The sequence below is a fragment of the Canis lupus genome, chromosome 9 (assembly GCF_003254725.2).
Source record: "Canis lupus dingo isolate Sandy chromosome 9, ASM325472v2, whole genome shotgun sequence".
Classification (NCBI taxonomy): Eukaryota; Metazoa; Chordata; class Mammalia; order Carnivora; family Canidae; genus Canis; species Canis lupus.
This window is the reverse complement of record NC_064251.1, coordinates 31,073,341-31,093,973: the sequence shown is the minus strand read 5'-3', so window position 1 is coordinate 31,093,973 and position 20,633 is coordinate 31,073,341. Positions and strand designations below refer to the sequence as shown.

General features: G+C 37.8%; 1 long non-coding RNA gene across 1 annotated transcript in view; it reads left to right on the top strand.

Annotated features, from left to right (window-relative positions):
- LOC112655132 (uncharacterized) overlaps positions 1–17,090 on the top strand; it is a 136,041-nt gene extending 118,951 nt beyond the window's left edge. The window contains exon 5 of the long non-coding RNA XR_007412935.1: positions 16,835–17,090. This is a non-coding gene — a long non-coding RNA (uncharacterized LOC112655132). The remainder of the gene's footprint in view (positions 1–16,834) is intronic.
- Positions 17,091–20,633: the final 3,543 nt, after the last annotated feature.

Here is a 20,633-nt window from a genome sequence, read left to right as displayed (position 1 = left end):
CATAGAGATACTGATATCACAAGGGCCTTTTGGCTCTACATGATCATTCCCCACCTGTTTATATTTTGGAGTTCATAGAAATAATCCTTTGTTAAAATTTTGTTGTGGATATTGTCTGTGTGATTTGCTATTTTAGTTGCTTTCTTTTAATGGAGGAATTCAGGGAGAATCACACTATATGGTTACCATCATCACTAACATTCCAGAATTCCATCTATGCATTTTAATTTCTCTCTATGTGTTTCTGGGTTACCTCAGAAAATAGAGGATATAAATAAATCCAAGGAGAAGATTTGTAATGTGCCACCACCTTTGCCTTCTTAATAGCCAGCCTCTAGGAAGATGATCAATGGAGCCATTATCTTTCCAAATGTTACCCATTATAGTGTCCTATACATAGAAATTATTATTTTGGAAATCCATAAAAGGACAATTTAGGCTTTATAATGTGAAGAAATGTGGGATTTCTTCATTTGCCTTGGTTTCTTCCAGCCACAGTACACTTTGTTAACAGTTCCCCTCTGGCCTTTAGAAGCTTGAGAACCATTTGAAATGTGGAGGGAGATGGGTTAGAAGGCAAATTGAAGCAAAGGAAAATATGGAGATTGTGCCACCATTGGGTTCTTGAGTCACGTGACTTTTTTAAACAAAAGAATATACTGAAAAGTTTTGTCTCCATATTGACTTCTGCCCAACACTTAGCCCGTAACAGCTGGAAAAAGCATATGAAATGATCTTCCCACCAAGAACTGGGAGGAGTGATAAGCACTGGAGAGAAATGAACAGTAAATGCAATGTCATCAGCCCTTCCTAAGGGCTCTTTCCTATAGATTGCCTTTCCTCAACTCAGAAGTCTGATCTTCTCAAGCATGTGTTGAGCACAGTCAGCTGAAAGCCAGCTGTTTCCAACCTCACCTTACTTTGAAGGTGTTAAGTGAGATTAGACTTGAATTACATTTGGGGAAATAATCTCTACTTTACTATTATGAAGCAAATAAATCTTTAATGGTATTAAAAAGGCACTTCAAGGTTCCCTTGTGCTCCCCCCCACCCATCTTACTTTCTAAACAACATATTGCTGAGTTAAGTGTAAATGAATCAGTAGCATATGGCTTAATCTTCTTTCGAATCCCCTTTGGGCTTGAGGAATTAATTGACAAACTTAATGGCAAAGCTTCCTTGTAGTATTTGGAATCCCAAACTTAGGCAGCATGACCAGAACCATTTATAGACTCCAATTTGAGTTAATGCCTTTCTCTCTATTAAAGTCTTAAAGGGCTAATGGAATGCAGCCTTCATAGCTGACTACTCAAGCTCCTGTGTCACAGTTTTCCCCATGTCTTTATTTCTCTAAGAATTTATTAGGAAATGAACATTCATTCAGCTGTCTCCTGTGAAGTGAGACAGTCAAGCATGGGCAAATGCAGAGATTGGGAAAACCAAGGTGGGCTGTTTCTTTCCTATCTAATGTTTTAGAAGTCCTATGGATTTTAAGTATCCCATACAGAACTCAGAATGAGATAAAAGGGAGTAGGTTTATGATTAATCCCAGAAGATTATTCCTTAAAGTTTCTCACTACAGGCAAATATTAATTAAGATTCTCTTCTATTTGCTGCTATTTAAACAGGAAAGTCAGTTAGTATGCAGAAAAGACTACTGGCTTTTGAATATTGAAACATGGGAGTGCAAATCACTTCTGTCTCTCAGTGGTTACATGTTTGTTAACCAAAGCTGAACTGATGGCAGGTGCATGGCAAGGGATGTTAGTGGGCTTTTGCTTGGGGTCTGGCTGGAGGTGAGCTCTAGGGCTGGGGGCTCCAAGATAAGGTAAAATCAATCAAGGCAGAACCTTCTAAAAAAAAAAAAAAAAAAAAAAAGGCAGAACCTTCTGCTTAGTTTCTAGTCAATGTTATCGTTGCTGCAGACATGTTGAATGTAATTGAATAGTAATTAAGAGCGATGGAAAATCTGCCATCAGCCATCCAGAGACGGTCTGCTTTCTACATTTTGATAATCACACTCACACCACTTAAGACACAAATAATTGCCCTTCTGCCTCCAACATAATTTATTTTGCTATTGCCTAACCCCACATACTTTCCCTCTTAGCAGGAAAGAGTAGAGATGTTTTCTGTGGGGACTCAGACACATGACACTTTATAGTCACCCCATTTTGGCTATGGGTCTTAATCTCATAAGTACCCATTTCTTCACCTGTAACATATGGTAGCATGTTACCTCATGAGAACTAAAATAATGTATGTAATATGCTGGGACATCACAGGGGCACATTGTTAGATCTCTTACAAAATGCTATCTCCTGTTTTTTTTTTTTTTTTTTTTTTTAAGATTTTATTTATTCGTTCGTGAAAGACACAGAGAGAAGCAGAGATACAGGCAGAGGGAGAAGCAGGCTCCCTGCAGGAAGCCCAATGCAGGACTCAATCCCCAGACTCCAGGATCACACCCTGAGCCAAAGGCAGACGCTCAACCGCTGAGTCATCCAGGCGTCCCTATCTCCTGGTTTTTGAAGTGCTAGAACATTAATAAGGATTACTCCATACAGAAGGTGACAGGACAGGGTAATTGTAATGTTCAGGTGGTTCTGTTTGTGTGTAATTTGATTGAAAGTTTTAGGAGCCAGGATGAGTCTTGGAAAAGTTATTCCCAAAAGCCCTGTGAAAGACGTGCCTATCAGAAGCAAGGTGCCCCTGAAACCTCAAGCTGCTGTTTTGTAACACTGTTACGTGTGGGAATGGAACCTCCTTTTCCCAAATAACCACAAAATTCAATCAGTGTAATTACAGAAATCACAGCTGACTCATGTCTTTTCTTCTGCTATTTTATGTTGCTCTATTATCTCTATCACTCATTGCTTTATAGCTGTTTTATTTCCCTCATAATGTTTTCAGACATTAAACTTCAAATAACTACTCTTTTCTAATTTGGAAAAGAAAACCTAAATAGAAAAAAAACATGGAAAGTATTACTAACATTCATGTAGTCATGATAGAAAATTGATAAATGCGAAATTGACAAATTACCTATTTTAAAAATTTCTTTTTCTCATTTTTCTCTTAAATAGATGTCTCTATATTTCATTAATTCCAGTCTTCTCCTTACCTACAGTTAATTCTCATTGTAAATTTTGCATGAATCCTTCTAGTCCATATGTTTTTATTTCTAGTATACACAAAAACTTAATACTCTCTCGTATTTTGCAATATTTATGTGAATGTTTAGAAACTTGTTTCATTTAACAATATTTTAGAGAGTGATCCATGTTGTTAGATGCATGTAGATCTAGTGAATTCACACTATTGAATGTAATTGCATCATGTGACTACCAAGAAACTGTCCCTTACTGATAGACATTTAGAGTATTTCTAACTTTTTGCTATTTCCTCAAATGCTTTAATAGTTTGATAATATATATTTATGCATGGTAAGTAAAGCGTGTTTTTGTGATAAGAAGCATAAACAGGAAGAAATAATCACTTTCAAGAGAGATTTCTGTAAGAAGAGGTTTTGTCCAGCTGGTGTACCAGAATCTTGACTACAATGAAATTGGTTCAAAGTAAGTGTATTTTATATCCAAGTTTCTCAAATTTTAGTTCATCACAATCACCCAATCCATGTATTTAAACAAACTGTCTAGTTTTTTTATTGGTTTATATTTCAAGAAGCTCAGTTATGAGATCAGGGACTGAAATTAAGAGCATTTATTTTGCATACAATGATTTCTTGAGGTTGTTGCTCTGTAGAAACTGAGGTAATGTGAGTTTATTTGCCAAGAAATCTTTCTCCTTGGAAATAAAAGGAACATTGACACATTTAGAGCCTCTACTATGTCCTAGCCCAGTGCTAGCCACTTTGACAGACAATTTCATTTAATCCTCAGAGATCCTTGGAAATTCATTTTTACGTGAAAACATAGATTTGGAGCTGTAAGATAATAGTCCAAGATCACATAACTACTCAGCAGTATACTCAATCAAGCCTTAGACTTGACCCTACCTGCATTTGATTTGAAAATTCTATTTTCTCTATTCTACATGTTCACATATCTTGGGGAGGTAATCATTATTAACAGCTATAGTTTATCACAGAACATAGTCACTTAATCAGCATAAATTTGTTTGAGCCTCCACTATGCTGTCATTTTTATGCAATTACCATAAGGGGTTACAAAGAAATAATTCACTGCATATGGGGAGCTCATAATCTACCAGGGAAGAAAAGATAAAGATAGGAACAGTTGGACAGTACTTTGAACTGCTTTTGTGCAGCTTTGGGAGGAAACCATGTGGGTTAAAGAAGGAAAGCTAAGTGAGAGGTGGGTGGTGGGCCACTCTGAGAAGGTGGGTGGCATTTACCCCAGTAGGGAATACTCAGAAAGAATTCTGGATGAGTAGAATTGCATGAGCAAGAGCTTGGGGCTGGGGACTACAAATAGTTCCCATCAACTGTTGGAAAGGATGACTGTTAGGGACACACTCCAGATGTCTCTGTCAGCAGAGTTAATAGAGAACTAGGAACATGTGACTTCAGTGTCTGAGTTCCTTTCAGTTTCCATACCTCTTGTCTGATATTTTTTTAGATTATAGTTTAGTCCGTGGAATTCACCAGGACACATGAGAGGCATGTAATAGAATGCCAGTGTCTTGGGAAAACCAGAGGTGGTGTCTAAGCAAAGCTAGGTGAAAGTTCCTGGTGACCAAAGAAAGGAAAAATCAGACAAGGTGAAAGAAAAGTCGTGCTTGAAGGCTGTTTAATTACTAAAAAGACTTATGGAATTATCACCTCCCCTGAGGGCTCATTTGGAAGCTAGAACTATGTTTTGATGGGAGGTTCGTAGAAGAACCTGAGAGTCAGCCTACTCTGAGAAGGTATAACTTTGAGATGCATAGCCTTTCAATTTTTGTTTTTTCTCAAAACAAAACAAAGCAAAACTTAAATGGAGGCATAGGAAATGTCCTAAGTATTCTCCAGAAGCTGCAACTGCTCTGTTTAGCACTCTTATTCTTGGAGCATCACTATTAGACTCCTGCATCCACCCCTTTGATCCCTACCCCAACTCTAACTTCCCTTCCTAGTGCATTGGGAAATTAGGGTTTTGAGCTTTGGAGTCAAGTTGCTCCATGTAGAGTCCTGCTTTCATCAGTTACTCACTGGTGAAGTAAGCCAACCTTCTCAGAGATATGTCCTCATCTGTAACCCAGGGATAATACATACTAGATACTAGTAGAGTTACTGTTGGAATAATATGTTGTGAAGCATCCTATACCCACAATAAAGGTGTTATTATTATCCTCAGAAAAGCAAAACTAAGGGGTTTTACCACTCATCTTCACTGAAAAAACCTTCTATATAAGATGTTCTTTAGGAAGAAGAAAATTGAACCACAATGAGTTTTGAGAATGAATACTGATCAAAGAAATCTGTAAAGATATACCTAAATAACCTTTAATGGGAGGGGAGTTGATTGAAAAAAAGTGGAACTAAAATACTGGGCAAAAGTAACATTTAAGTTGGGAGTTATATGATTAAAGTTCAAATGTTTCACAGTTCTAGTTCAGAAAATGTATAGAAACATTGATTAATTTTTGACTTTGAAGATAACCTCTACATAAATGGACTAAGTTTTTACTTGTAGGGTAAGGTGATAGAAATAAATCAAATTATGCAAATAATCACCATAAATGTATATGGACTGAGTTTAGTACTTAGAACAAAGATTATGAGATTGATACAAGAGAATCTACAGGTGGCACAGTCAGCTAAGCATCTGACTCATGGTTTCAGCTCAGGTCATGATCTCAGGGTCCTGGGAATAGAGCCTTGCATCCAGCTCTTGCTCAGTGCAGAGTCTGCTTAACAGACTCTCTCTCCCTCTCCCTCTGCCCCTCCCCACCACATTCTCTCTCTCTCACAAATAAATCTTAAGAGAGAATCTAGATACATGTTTATAAGGCACCCATTTAAACTTAAGGATATAGAAAACTGGAAATAAAGGGAAAAGGTATAGAAATTATTAACAGAAAGCTGATATAGCTATAGTAATATTAAAATAGACTTCATGATCCCTAATAACGTTTCCTGACCTAATGAGAGGAGGAAATGTAGCAGTTATAAACTTGTTTGTGATTAATACTATAGCCTCAATATATATAAATCAAAGTTAACAAATTGACAAACAGAATGGATATTTTAACAAATGTCTCCCTGTAATTGGTAGGTTAGGAGAATAGAATAAAAAAAATTTTTTTTTAAGATTTTATTTATTCATGAGAGATTCAGAGGCAGAGACACACACAGGCTCCTTGTGGAGCCTGATAAGGGACTTGATCCCAGGACCCTGGGATCATGACCTGAGCTAAAGGCAGAGGCTCAACCACTGAGCCACCAGGTGTCCCAAAGAAAAAAAATATTTAAAAGGACATAGAATAACAAAATTAACAAACTTAATTTAGTAGAAATAAACAAATTATATATCCAACAATTAGAGGGTATATATTCTCTTAAAGCACTCATGGCACATTTATAAAAATGTACTAGGCCACAAAGCAATAAATGACCTGATTTTTGTCTCTAGCAATCAATTAGTTTGGATTTCCTAGAATTTTATGCAAAAGGAATCATAGAGTACCTTCTCTCCTCCCTCCCTCCTCCCTCCCTCAGTCCTCCTCCCTCCTTGCCTGCCTTCCTTCTTTCCTTCCTTCCTTCCTTCCTTCCCTGGCTTTCCTCACTTAGTGTTAATTGAGGTTTATCCATATTGATGTATATATCAGTAGTTCATTCTTTTATCGTCCTTTAGTATGCCATAAATTGTTTATTCATTCAAAAGTTAATAGACATTGGATTTTTCAGTATTTGCTTTTTATAAGTGAAGCTGCTCTGAGGTTTCATGTGCAAATTTTTATGTGAATATATGTTCTCATTTCTATTGGATAGGAGTGGAATGCTTGAGCTGTATGGCAAAAGTATGTTTAACTTGTTTTTGTATATTTTTTATTGGAGTTTGATTTGTCAACATATAGCATAACACCCAATGCTCATCCTGTCAAGTGCCCCCCTCAGTGCCCATCACCCAGTCACCCTAGCCCCCCCACCACCTCCCCTTCTACCACCCCTTGTTCATTTCCCAGAGTTAGGAGTCCTCTCATGTTCTGTCTTCCTCTCTGATATTTCCCATTCATTTTCTCTCCTTTCCCCTTTATTCCTTTTCACTATTTTTTATATTCCCCAAATGAATGAGACCATATAATGTTTTTTGTTCTCCGATTGACTTACTTCCCTCAGCATAATACCCTCCAGTTCCATCCACGTCGAAGCAAATGGCGGGTATTTGTCATTTCTAATGGCTGAGTAATATTCCATTGTATACATAGACCACATCTTCTTTATCCATTTATTTTTCAGTGGACACCGAGGCTCCTTCCACAGTTTGGCTATTGTGGATATTGCTGCTAGAAACATTGGGGTGTCCTGCCGTTTCACTGCATCTGTATCTTTGGGGTAAATCCCCAGCAGTGCAATTCCTGGGTGGTAGGGCTGCTCTATTTTTAACTCTTTGAGGAACCTCCACACAGTTTTCCAGAGTGGCTGTACAAGTTCACATTCCCACCAACAGTGCAAGAGGGTTCCCCTTTCTCCTGCATCCTCTCCAACATTTGTTGTTTTCTGTCTTGTTAATTTTCACTATTCTCATTGGTGTGAGGTGGTATCTCATTGTGGTTTTGATTTGTATTTCCCTGATGGCCAGTGATGTGGAGCATTTTCTCATGTGCTTGTTGGCCATGTCTATAGTCTTTGGTGAAATTTCTGTTCATGTCTTTTGCCCATTTCATGATTGGATTGTTTGTTCCTTTGCTGTTGAGTTTAATAAGTTCTTTATAGATCTTGGATACTAGCCCTTTATCTGATATGTCAGTTGCAAATATCTCCTCCCATTCTGTAGGTTGTCTTTGAGTTTTGTTGACGGTATCTTTTGCTTTGCAAAAGCTTCTTATCTTGATGAAGTCCCAATAGTTCATTTTTGCTTTTGTTTCTCTTGCCTTCATAGATGTATCTTGCAAGAAGTTGCTGTGACCAAGTTCAAAAAGGGTGTTGCCTGTTTTTTATAGGATTTGATGGATTCTTGTCTCACATTTAGATATTTCGTCCATTTTATCTTTGTGTATGGTGTAAGAGAATGGTCTCGTTTTATTCTTCTGTACGTGGCTGTCCAATTTTCCCAGCACCATTTATTGAGGAGACTGTCCTTTTTCCAGTGGAAAGTCTTTCCTGCTTTGTCAAATATTAGTTGGCCATAGGGTTGAGGGCCCATTTCTGGGTTCTCTATTCTGTTCCATTGATCTATGTGTCTGTTTTTGTGCCAGTACCACACTGTTTTGATGATCACAGCTTTGTAGTACAACTTGAAATCTGGCATTGTGATGCCCCCAGCTCTGGTTTTCTTTTTTAATATTCTCCTGGCTATTTGGGGTGTTTTCTGATTCCACACAAATCTTAAGATGATTTGTTCCAAATCTCTGAAGAAAGTCCATGGTATTTTGATAGGGATTGCATTAACCATGTAAATTCCCTGGGTAGCATGGACATTTTCACAATATTAATTCTGCCAATCCATGAGCATGGGAATATTTTTCCATATTTTTGTGTCTTCCTCAATTTCTTTCAGAAGTGTTCTGTAGTTTTTAGGGTATAGATCCTTTACCTCTTTGGTTAGGTTTATTCCTAGGTATCTTATACTTTGGGGTGCAATTGTAAATGGGATTGACTCCTTAATTTCTCTTTCTTCAGTCTCATTGTTAGTGTATAGAAATGCCACTGATTTCTGGGCATTGATTTTGTATCCTGCCGCACTGCCGAATTGCTGTATGAGTTCTAGCGATCTTGGGGTGGAGTCTTTTGGGTTCTCTATGTACAGTATCATGTCATCTGCAAAGAGGGAGAGTTTGACTTCTTTGCCAATTTGAATGTCTTTTTTTCCTTTTTGTTGTCTGATTGCTAAGACTAGGATTTCTAGTACTATTTTGAATAGCAGTGGTGAGAGTGGACATCCCTGTCGTGTTCCTGATCTTAGGGAAAGGCTCCCAGTGTTTCCCCATTGAGAATGATATTTGCTGTGGGCTTTTCGTAGATGGCTTTTAAGATGCTGAGGAATGTTCCCTCTATCTCTATACTCTGAAGAGTTTTGATCAGGAATGGATGCTATATTTTGTCAAATGCTTTCTCTGCATCTATTGAGAGGATCCTATGGTTCTTGTTTTTTCTCTTGTTGATATGATCTATCACGTTGATTGCTTTACGAGTGTTGAACCAGCCTTGCATCTGGAAGATAAATCCCACTTGGTCATGGTGAATAATCTTCTTAATGTATTGTTGAGTCCTATTGGTTAGTATCTTGTTGAGAATTTTTGCATCTGTGTTCATCAGGGATATTGGTCTATAATTCTCCTTTTTGGTGGGGTCTTTGTCTGGTTTTGGAATTAAGGTGATGCTGGCCTCATGAAACGAGTTTGGAAGTATTCCATCCCTTTCTATTTTTCATAACAGCTTTAGTAGGATAGGTATTGTTTTTTCTTTAAACATCTGATAGAATTCCCCTGGGAAGCCATCTGGCCCTGGACTTTTGTGTCTTGGAAGGTTTTTGATGACTGCTTCAATTTCCTCCCTGGTTATTGGCCTGTTCAGGTTTTCTATTTCTTCCTGTTCCAGTTTTGGTAGTTTGTGATTTTCTAGAAATGCACCTATTTCTTCTAGATTGCCTAATTTATTGGCATATAGCTGCTCATAATATGTTTTTAAAATCATTTGTATTTCCTTGGTATTAGTGGTGATCTCTCCTTTTTCATTCATGATTTTATTAATTAGAGTTTTTTCTCTCTTTAATAAGGCTGGCTAATGGTTTATCTATCTTATTAATTCTTTCAAAGAACCAACTCCTGGTTTACTTGATCTGTTCTATGGTTCTTCTGGCCTCTATTTTATCGAGTTCTGCTTGAGTCTTTATTAACTCTCTTCTTCTGCTTGGTGTAGGTTTTATTTGCTGTTCTTTCTCCAGTTCCTTTAGGTATGAGGTTAGCTTGTGTATTTGAGTTTTTCCCAATTTTTTGAGGGATGCTTGAATTGCAATGTATTTACCTATTAGGACTGCTTTTGCTGTATCCCAAATATTTTGAATGGTTGTATCTTCATTCTCATTAGTTTCCATGAATCTTTTAAATTCTTCTCTAATTTTCCTGTTTGACCCTTTTAGAAGGATGCTCTTTAAACTCCATGTGTTTTAGTTTCTTCCAAATTTCTTCTTGTGATTGAGTTCAAGTTTCAAAGCATTATGGTCTGAAAATATGCAGGGGACAGTCCCAATCTTTTGGTATCAGCTGAGACCTGATTTGTGACCCAGTATATGGTCTATTCTGGAGAAAGTTCCATGTGCACTTGAGAAGAATGTGTATTCAGTTGCGTTTGGATGTAAACTTCTGCAAATACCTGAAATCCATCTGGTCCAGTGTATCATTCGAAGCTCTTGTTTCTTTGGAGATGTTGTGCTTAGAACATCTGTCATTGCAGAAAGTGCTGTGTTGAAGTCTCTCAGTATAAGTGTATTATTATTTAAGTATGTCTTGTCTTTGGTTATTAATTGATATACTTGGCAGCTCCTACATTCGGGGCATAAATATTCATGATCGTTAGGTCCTCTTGTTGGATAGATTCTTTAAGTATGATATAGTCTCCCTCTTCATCTCTTACTACAGTCTTTGGGATAAAATTTAATTTATCTGCTATGAGGATGGCTACCCCAGCTTTCTTTTGAGGACCATTTAAATGGTAAATCGTTCTCCATCCTTTTATTTTCAGGCTGTAGGTGTCCTTAGATCTAAAATGAGTCTCTTGTAGACAGCAAATAGGTGGGTCTTGCTTTTTTATCCAGTCTGAAACCCTGCACCTTTTGATGGGATCATTAAGCCTATTCACATTCAGAGTTACTATCGAAAGATACGAATTTAGTGTCATCATAATACCTATTCAGTCCCTGTTTTTGAGGATTGTTTCCTTGGACTTCATCTTTCTTTTACAGAATCCCTCTTAATATTTCTGGCAGAGCTTGTTTGGTGGTCACATATTCTTTCAGTTTCTGCCTATCTTGGAAGCTCTTTATCTCTCCTTCTATTCTGAATGAGAGCCTTGCTGGATAAAGTATTCTTGGCTGCATGTTCTTCTCACTTAGGACCCTGAATATACCCTGCCAGCCCTTTCTGGCCTGCCAGGTCTCTGTGGAGAGGTCTGCTGTTAATCTAATAGTTCTCCCCATATAAGTTAGGGATCTCTTGTCTCTTGCTGCTAAGGATTTTCTCTTTATCTTTGGAATTTGCAAGTTTCACTATTAAATGTTGAGGCATTGAACGGTTTTTATTGATTTTAGGGGGGGATCTCTGTATCTCCTGGATCTGAATGCCTCTTTCCCTCCCCCGGTTAGGGAAGTTCTCAGCTATGATTTGTTCAAATATGCTTTATGGCCCTCTGTTCCTCGGGGCGCCCTCTGGAACCCCAATTAAAAATAGATTTTTCCTTTTGAGCTGTCATTTATTTCCCTTAACCTTTCCTCATGGTCTTTTAATTGTTTTTCTCCTTTATCCTCCGCTTCCTTCCTTGCCATCAAATTGTCTTCTATGTCAGTCACTCGTTCTTCTACCTCATTAACCCATGTTGTTAGGACCTCCAGTTTGGATTGCATCTCATTTCATTGATTTTTAATTTTGGCCTGATTAGATCTAAATCCTGCAGTCATGAAGTCTCTTGAATCCTTTATGCTTTTTTCCAGAGCCACCAGTAGCTTTATAATTGTGCTTCTTAATTGGCTTTCTGACATCGAATTGTAATCCAAATTCTGTAATTCTGTGGGAGAGAGTACTATTTCTGATTCTTTCTTTTGTGGTGAGTTCTTCTTTCTAGTCATTTTGCTCAGTGCAGAGTGGCTGTATGAGTGGGCTGAGTCAAGAATATCAACCACCACCTAAGTAAATTTCACCCTTGATGATTCTGACAAGGTCAGAGACCAGAAATTGAAAACAAAGATCAAATGAAATAAAACAAAGGAACCATTAAAGTGAAAAACAAATTTTAAAACAAAGTAGTAAAAAATAAAAGGCTAGGAACCCTAAAGAAGAGAAAAAAAAAAAGAAAAAAGAAAAAGGAGAAGAAAAAAAAGGGGGGGGTACTGGGAGATGGTGGTGGTGCAGAAGTTGTAGTGGAGGGAGAAGGTAGTATACCTGAGGGTTTCTAAGGGTGATCCTCTTGGTTCTGAGTATATTAAGTTCTGTATGTTAGAAGATGCTCAGTCCCAAATTTATTTATACCAGAAATACTTGTAGAGGGCCCCAATATTGAGCACCAAAACATAAATGAGATAAAAGAGGGGGGCAGAATGGGAATGAAGAATCTCACAGAATGAACCAGCACGGTATACCACTTGGTTCTGGGTGTATACTGGTCATGTTTTAGAAGGTATTAACTTCCACCATTGTAGAACAAAATGAGAGCGAGAAAACAAACACAAAACAAACAAAAAAACATATCTTGTATATCTCCCATAATTGAGTATGTTGAAGGGAATCTAGAAGTGGAAAATGTATCTAGGATCTATAATTGTAGAAATATGAAAGTCAAAAAAGTAGAATCTTAAAAATGAAGAGGTGGCAAAATATTGTAGGTAAGGTGGGAAAGGAGAAAAAAAATTGGAAATTTACAGTCTGATATAAAAAGGAGTTGTACTGGAAAGAAGAAGAAAAAAAAAAAAAAAAAGGAAGTGTATCCTCTGTTCTATATACTGTAAATCCCTTGACTTCCCCTGGAGCTTTCCAGTGCTGCTCAGTCAAGAACTTGCTCTTCCCCTGTCCTTCCAGCTGATCTTCTGGGGGAGGGCCCTGCTGTGCTGACTCTCAAGTGTGTGCACCTGGGGGAGATGCTCCACCCCATGCTGGTGCATGGCTCAGTGGGAGCTGTTTATCCTGTGAGGCCCCTGTTCCCTGGTGGCCCTGCCCCTCCCAAGGACACAGTGACACTGGCTAGCTCTCCAGCCCTAGAGTCAGCTCCCACAGTAACTCCCGCAGCTCCCAGTCCGCACTGGCCTAGATGCTCCAGGGGTGGGGGCACTGATCTGCACAGCTGGGGGCGGGGAGTGCCCCGCAGCAGGAGCGTCCTCCTGTCCTGTGCCCTCCCCACCTCCTCCTGTCCCGGGGGGGACCACAGGATCCTGGGCTGTGTCCCCCAGCGTCCTGGGATCCGGGGCCTGTGCTGCTGGAATCCTGCTCCTGGCCCTGGCTCCCGTAGGCAGCAGGGCGCAGCCCCTCCGCCAGGAACCCCCGCCTGACCCACCAGCTTCTCCCCCAGGCCCCGTGCGCTCCAGCCCTTCCCCCGCTTGGCCCACAGTCTGTGGCGCGCTCTCCCCCGAGGCGCACTTCCTCTGTTAGTGACTCCGGGAGACTGGAGGCTCCACTGTCCTTCCTGCAGTTCTGCCCAAGTTCCCTGCTAAATGCCTTTCGTTTGGGAAGAATCTGGTGCGGATTTTTTAAGTTCCTACTTCCCTGGGGCGGGGCTTTCCTGTCCCTGAGGCTCTCTCCCCGCCCTCCTTAGCCTGGCTCCTCGCGGGGGCCCCTTCCCCCACTGGATTCTTTTCTGTTTTTTCCCCCCCCCCCCCCCCCGCCTTCCTACCTTGTTAGCGAAAATACTTCTCTCTGTGTAGCGTTCCAACTGTTCTCTCTGTAAATCTCAGGTGGAATTCATAGGTTTTCAGGATGGTTTAAAAGTTATCTAGGTAAATTGGTGGGGACAGGTGACTTGGGGACCCTACTCCTCCACCATCTTGCCCTGCCCACCCCCCCATGTTTAACTTTTTAAAAAAATTGCCAAATTATTTTTATAAAGTGATTCTATCATTTTACTTACCCATCAGCAGTGTAGAGACTTTCTGGTGCTCTATATCCTTACTGAGTATTGGTATGTTTAGTCCTTTTAATTTTAGCCATTCTAGTAGTGGTATCTCATTATGATTTGAATTTGCATTTCCCTGGTGACTAATGATATGCATTTTATGTGTTTCTAAATATTTTTTGGTTAAACATTAAACTCTATGCCCGTTTTTCTATTGGGTTTATTATTGAGTGGTTCATTATGTTTTCTAAATACAAGTCATTGTTGGACAGATTCTTACAAAGATTTTTCTTTCTCAGTCTGTGGCTCACTTTTTCCTTTTTATGGCAAAATCTTTTGAAGATCAGAACTTTTGGATTTTAATGAAATATAATTTATTAATTATTTCTTTATAGTTTGTGCTTTCTGTGCCCTTTAAGATATCTTTTCCATACCCACAGTGTAAAGATTTTCTCTCAAAATTTTTTTGTAGAAGTTTTATAGTTTTAACTTTCAAATTTAGTTTTGTGATTCATTTCTAGTTAAAATTTGTATTTTGTAGGAGATAGAGGTAAAGGTTTATTTTTTCCTTATAGCTGTTCAGTTGTTCTAGTACCATTTATCATAGACTATTCTCTCTCTGTTGAATTGTTTGTGTACCTTGGTCAAAATTCCATTGATGACACACTTACACATGCAGACTGTTGATTGCTATAGCTTCAAAATAAGATTTGAAATCAGATAGTATGCATCTTTGTTTCTTCTTTTTTTTTTTTTTCCTAAAGTTTTGGCTAGTGGTCTGTCCTTTTCATTTCCATATGTTTTAGAATAATTCTGTCAATTTCAAACAAAAAGCTTGCTGAGATTTGACTGATGTTGAATTGATCAGTTGATCAATTTGGGGGAGTGGACATGTTAGTAATACTGAATCATCCAATCAATGAACATAGAATATACATCCATCTCTCTAGGTCTTTAATTTTTCTCAGCATTGTTTTCTAGTTTTTAGATCTTAAACATATTTTGTAGTATTTCATATTTTGGGATGCCTGGATGGCTCAGTGGTTGAGTATCTGCCTTCCCGCTCAGGGTGTGATCCCGGGATCCAGGATCAAGTCCCACATTGGGCTCCTTGCAGGAAGCCTGCTTCTCCCTCTGCCTGTGTCTCTGCCTCTCTCTCTCTTTCTCTCTCTGTGTCTCTTATGAATAAATAAATAAAATCTTAAAAAATGTATTTCCTATTTTGTGCTATTTTAAATGATATTTTAAAATTTCAGTTTCGGGCCGCCTGGGTGGCTCAGCGGTTTAGCGCCACCTTCAGCCCAGGGTGGGATCCTGGAGATCCAGGATTGAGTCCCACGTCAGGCTCCCTGCCTGGAGCCTGCTTCTCCCTTTGCCTGAGTCTCTGCCCCTCTCTCTCTCTCTCTCTCTCTCTGTCTCTCATGAATAAATAAATAAAATCTTTAAAAAAATAAAAATAAAAAAATTTCAGTTTTTGGTTGTTTTATTGTTGGCATATAGAAATACAACTGAGTTATCTTTATTTTGCCTTTATCCTGAAATCTTACTATCCCCATTAATTCTGATTGTGTGGATTCTGTATGATTTGCAACTCAGGTAAGCATGGCATCTGCAAATAAAGATTGTTCTTCCATTCCACTCTAGATGCCCTATATTCATTTTCTTGACTCATTGTACCAATTGGAACCCTCAGTAAAATGTAAAAGGGCAAAACGATAAAAGGGCTGACTATAGATACCATTTGCCCTATTTCCAATCTTATGAGGAAAGCATTCTATATTCAACATGAAGTATGGTAATAACTAAGGTTTTTGTAGATGCTCTTTATCAGGTTGAGGAAATACCATTCGTTCCTGAGAGTTTTAAATAGGAATGGTTGTTGGATCTTGTCAAATGATTTTTTTGTATTTATTCAGATGATCATGGTCTTTGTTTTTAAATTTGTTAATATGGTTAGTTACATTAACTAATTTTAAAACATTAAAACAGCCTTACATTTCCAAGATAAACTTTCTTGGTCATTGTGCATTTTTCTGTTTAAATGTTATTAGATTTGATTTACTAACACTAAGAGATTTTGATATATTTAAGGGGGGTATTTATTTGCTGCTTTCTTTCAGTGTCTTTGTTTGATTTGGGTATAAAGATAATTCTGGCCTCATTTTTTTTTAAAGATTTTATTATTTGAGAGTGAGGGGGAGAGAAAGTACAAGCTAGGGGTGGGGAGCAGAAGAGAGGGAGAAGCAGGTTCCCTGCTGAGCAGGGAGCCAAACATGAGACTCCATTCCAGGACTCATGACCTGAGCCAAAGGCAGCTGTTTAACCAGCTAAGTCACCCAGGCACCCCTAATTCTGGCCTTATTAAAATAAGTTATGAAATATTTCCCTGTATTCAGTTTTCTGGAAGAAATTTGTGTAGAATTATTTTCTTTTTCTTTTTTTCTTTTTTATTTTTTTAAAAAAAATTTTAAAAGATTTATTTATTTAATTTAGAGAAAGAGGGGGGAGTGGCAGAGGGTGAAGGAGAGAATCTCAAGCAGACTGAGAGCTGAGCATGGTCTTGACACAAGGCTTTATCTCATGACCTTGTAATCATGACCTGAGCCAAAATAAGAGTTAGACACTTAACGGACTATGCTACTCACACACACCCCTCACAATTCATTTTAGGCAGTAAATTATCAATTATTTATTGACCAAATCTGGCCTTTACTAGCAAGGGAGATGAATTGTTGTTCTAAAATAATATCGTGCTTCTTTGGATGTATTTTTTTTTTTTTTGGCCAAAAACATTTTCATAGTACTCAATAAATACATAGTAAATAAATTAATAAATACATTTTACCTTGATGAAATATTTTTCTAATTCGTTCCTTATTCAATTACATTCAACAGATATTTATGGGCCATCTTGGAAGTCTAAAGCTCTGCTTGAGACATCGAAAGATGAATGGATAAAGAAGATGTGGTTTATATATACAATGGAATATTACTCAGCCATTAGAAACGACAAATACCCACTATTTGCTTCAACGTGGATGGAACTGGAGGGTATTATGCTGAGTGAATTATTTTCTTTTTAAATGTTTTGTAGCATTCACTAGTGAAACTATCAGATCCTTGAATTCCTTTTGTGGAAATGTTTTTAAATTACAATTCAAAATGTTTAGTAGGTATAGGACTGTACAAATTATGTAATTATTCTTGAATGAATTTTAATTACATGTGTCTTAAGAAATTTGTCCATTTCATCTAATTCATTAAATTTATAGGCATATAGCTCATAATATTTTCTTATCCTGTTAATATTTGTGGGATCTGTAATTATTCTCTCTTTCAGACTCCCCTCCCCCCCTTCACTAATTGGTCTGGCTAGAGGTTTATTGCTTTTATTTATCTACTCAAAGAACCAAATCTGGGTTTTACTGATTTTTCACTACTGCTTTTGTATTTTCTATTTATTGATTTCTACTTCATCTTTTTTCCTGCTCACTTTGGGTTTAATTTTTGTTTTCTGCTTTTAGTTTTTAAAGTCAAGCTGAGATTATTGATTTGGGGCCTTTCTTATATTATATGTAAATACTAAGCATATAAATTTCCCTCTAAGTTTGTTAGCTGTGTCTAACCAGTTTTGATATTTAAAAATTTTCATTAAGTTTAAAATACTTTCTAATTTCCCTTTGATTTTTTTTTTCTTTTGGCTTTATTGTGAAATGCAGTTAAATTACACAGAAATTGTTGGATCCTTTCTAGGTTTGCTTTTAAGTTTTTTAAGGTGGAATGAGAGTAAACTTTAGTCTAATAGTCTAATCTTTCTCTGTTATTGACTCAATATCCTTCTAGATACTCTATTCAATGCTTGATGCATGACACATGGTTCTTACACTCTGACTGGTGGGGACACAAACTATTTTTGGCCCCATGTGAACTCTAATGACTGTTCCCTCTAGTCCTTGTTGATGATTCTTTCCCAGAGTTTAGGTTGTTTTCTTGCTTATATGCACTAAGTTCTCAGCTGAAACTGCATGGGGAAACTTTCTACAGATCTCCAGGGCTCTTTATCTGCAGCCTTCCTCTCTTAGGTACTTTGCTCTGAGAACTCTTGCCACCTTGACTTGATTCCCAAACTTAGCTCCTCGACTCAGTGGAAATTTTGCAGGTCATAAGCTAGAGCAGTTATAGGACTTACCTTGTTTTTTCTTCTCTTAGAGATCATTTTCCTGTGCTACCTAACACACAATGTCTGAAAATCTTTGTCTCATATATTTTGCCCAATTTTAAAATTATTTCAAGTAGGAGTCAGTCTGTAACTCTTCATCTTGACATGCAGTTATTTTTTAAAAAGTGAATATGACCTTAGATTTTGTTGATAGATGTACAAAGAAGCAGGTAAATAGTTTCTTAGTACTTGGGACTGCTTAGATAGTACTCAAAATTTCATGTTCAATATGCATTTGAAGAGATTCACAGGTAACCTAGACTGTAGCCTGGAAGAGTGTGATTAGAATGGAAATGGAAATATCTTTAGTGTGGGGATGATAATGGTCTTCGATAATTTATTCTCCACATAGTAGTCTGTGTGATTATTTTAAATCAGAATTCAAATCATTTCACTTTCTTAAGACTCCCTCCCTGCCATGGTTTTTCATTGGAGTAGAATAAAATCTAAACTCTACATGAGAGCCTATGAGGCCCTATGTGATCTGGCAGGAGCCAGCTTTGTGATCTCTCTTAATGGTTTATCCCATTCTCTCTAAGCTTCACTAATGCTGGCCTTCTTGTTCTTCAAAAATGTGAGGCTCACTGCTCATTAAGACCTTAATCTTTGCTGCTGCTTCTATATGGTTGATCTTTCTCCATATCTATCCAAGGTAAGCTTTTATTATTATTCAAATGTTACCTCTTCAGAGCAGCCATCTTTAACTATTTATATAGCGAATTTATTATCTATGCACTCACTACTATTCTTCTCTATTTTGTAGTTATTTACTTATTTGCTACTATCTTTCCCTAGCCTTATAAACTTCATGAGGAAGAAACTTTTTTTGACTTGTATGCCAGGATATACCCAGTCTCCAGAGCAGTTTCCGGCATAGTGTAGACTTGCAACCAATGCTTAGTTAATAAGTGAGGAATATAGAAGAGTATACATTTGTGTGTGTTCCAGAGTTTATTCCTTTAATTATACCAGAGAGACAAAAGAGAATGATCATTGCTGAGCATCTATAAAGCACAAGTCACCATACAAACATCATCTTACTGAATAGGAGCAAAATAAAGTCACTTTATAGACACCAAATAAGGTTCAGAGGGGTTATATTCCTTTGTCTTGTTAATAGAAGTACAGGGATATAAATCTCAGTCTGATTTTATCTGAATTCCATAATCTTCTATCATTTTCCAGTATAAATTCTCAGACTGGTCAATAGAAGACTAATTAGTTCATTAATTTCATTTAGAGGAATCAGTCACATTGGTCACTTGGCATACTGTGGGGTCAGAACAACAGATGTTTTTGCTTTATCGTGGTTAGTTGTCTTAGTGCATGTGAAACAATTGCAGTCCAAATGGGTAGCAGATGTGCATAACTTCCCTCATTGTTTCTTGTCCTTCCCCTCTCTTCTTCCTTCCTTTATACTCTCAAGACAGATCTAAAAAGTTGTCTTGAATTCCAAGTGATTGCCTAAGGAGAATTCAGTATAGCCAGGGGTAGAAACCTATCTGTGGTTGAGGTTAAAGCCTTTTTCCCCCCCTTGTTCTGGAGGACTCTGGAGAGGTAGAGAAACTTTCTGAGGAGAATAATCCCTCAAACTTTTCTGCTAAAACATTTATAAAATTTGACAAACACTGAATTTATTATCAGGGACAGAAGTCAACCTGTTGGTTTTCTTCAGAATCATGGTCTATAAGGGCAGAGCAAATAATGTGCCACATTAGCACATCCCATGTCCTGAATACTCAGTTGTAAGAATGCTGTGGATTGTTTGTATTGACAGGACAATGCCTCTGAATGGCTGAGTGACCATCCCAGGAGCATTTGAACAGAAAAATAATGAGAAAGTAACTTACATAAATATATTGGGTAAGGTAGTAGAAATTTCTTGCTTATCTAGCGATTCTGTGTCCATTACCCAGCCCACCACTTTTTTTATGTAATAGCATTCCAATTAACTTTTGAGTAACAACTTTTTTTTTAAGCTTTTTTTATATTTATTTGAAAGAGAGTGTGGGAGAGGGGCAGAGGAAGAGGAGACGCAGACTCCCCAATGAGCAGGAAGTCTGCCACCCTGGGCTTAATCACAGGACCTGGAGACCATGACCTGAACCAAAGACACTTAACTGACTGAGCCATGCAGGCACCCCTCAGTAGCAACTTCTCTAATTATGGATGATCCAGGTGGCACTATTAATCAGCATGATCTTCTATCCCTTCTCCAAGGAGTGGGCATGTTAGAACATATGATAAAGTTGACTAATTGAGTTTCTTTATTTCAATATTGGTGGTGCTGTGGCAACGTGGAAAATATTTAAAGCTTCTTCATTCCAGTATGAACACTTATATGTCTTGGTATGGTCCTGCTACCCAGAGCCTAGTTCTGCACTCTTTCCATTGATTATGTTAGCTATCCACAATCTTTCCAATAATCATGTTCTCTTTAAGTTTGCCAGAATTTATATCTGTTGTTTATAATGA